The sequence below is a fragment of the Microcebus murinus genome, chromosome 6 (assembly GCF_040939455.1).
Source record: "Microcebus murinus isolate Inina chromosome 6, M.murinus_Inina_mat1.0, whole genome shotgun sequence".
Taxonomy (NCBI): Eukaryota; Metazoa; Chordata; class Mammalia; order Primates; family Cheirogaleidae; genus Microcebus; species Microcebus murinus.
In genome coordinates, this window is record NC_134109.1 from 112,361,443 (window position 1) to 112,362,824 (window position 1,382).

Consider the following 1,382-nt stretch of genomic DNA (forward strand, 5'->3'; position numbering starts at 1 on the left):
TAGAATTTTTGTCATGTACAGTACTTATGAAAGAGCTCTCAGACTTAGCTGGACATTAATGTTTGATAATATCACTTTTATACATGCATAAGAAAGAAAATGTAAGAAAAATGAATTCATTTCAGAAGAGTGCAACTTGTTTGAATCACTTTTTAATTCAGCATCATTCATGAGCATATTTTCCACAGTGTGAGTGATGGACCATTTTTTAAAAGGCATCTTCCCTACTATCTCTAGGTTTTCCTTTCGAGCCACTAATACCCGTCCCCAAGGTTTTTTTTAGAGACAGAGTCTCGCTTTGTTGCCCAGGCTAGAGTGAGTGCTGTGGCGTCAGCCTAGCTCACAGCAACCTCAAACTCCTGGGCTCAAGCGATCCTTCTCTACCTCAGCCTCCCGAGTAGCTGGGAATACAGGCATGCGCCACCATGCCCGGCTAATTTTTTCTATATATATTAGTTGGCCAATTAATTTTTCTATTTATAGTAGAGATGGGGTCTCGCTCTTGCTCAGGCTGGTTTCAAACTCCTGACCTCGAGCAATCCACCCGCCTCAGCCTCCCAGAGTGCTAGGATTACAGGTGTGAGCCACTGTGCCCGGCCTCAGAGTCTCACTTTTGTTGCCTGGGCTAGAGTGCCATGGTGTCAGCTTAGCTCACAGCAACCTCAAGCGATCCTCCTGTCTCAGCCTCCTGAGTAGCTGGGACAACAGGCATGCACCACCATGCCCGGCTAATTTTATATACATATATATATATATATATATATATATATATATATATATATTTAGTTGGCCAATTAATTTCTTTCTATTTATAGTAGAGACAGGGTCTTGCTCTTGCTCAGGCTGGTTTTGAACTCCTGACCTTGAGCGATCCACCTGCCTGGGCCAAAAAAAGAGTTTTTTTAATTAAAAAAAAAGATATTCCAGAAAAAAGGAGTTCCATTATCTACATAATCTTGAAAACACTGAATGTGATACCTACCCTGAAAACCACACTGAAAGGCAGCATTTAGAGGTCCTCAACTGCCCCAGAGGTGTTACAGACGTGGCTGCTGTGTTGCATTTGTGTCATCGGGTGGCAGAGAGAAGAGAGGCTGTGTCTACACTCAGGGTTCTGACCCGTGAATGTTTGAATGATTAATAGTTTGACACTTGATACCCACAAAAGGTTCTGAGACATTTCATAAGAAAGAGTTTCCAAAACATCTTTGGCTTTGGAGCCCTTTGCCTGTTGAATGATGATACAACATTTTAGCCTCTTTAAAGTCAGGGATGTGTCTTACAATTGATGTATCCTAGAGTCTTTGAAATATGGTTTAATAATAGCTAACTATGTTGGGCATCAACAAAAATGCAAATAGTCACGAAATATTTAATTTAAT

The 1,382-nt window shown here is 41.0% G+C and overlaps 1 non-coding gene across 1 annotated transcript; it reads left to right on the top strand.

Moving 5' to 3' along the window:
* Window positions 1-1,022: 1,022 nt before the first annotated feature.
* LOC142871786 (small nucleolar RNA SNORA17) lies at window positions 1,023-1,153 on the top strand. Its single transcript, XR_012919973.1, has one exon. It is a non-coding gene; the product is annotated as a small nucleolar RNA SNORA17 (small nucleolar RNA).
* Window positions 1,154-1,382: the final 229 nt, after the last annotated feature.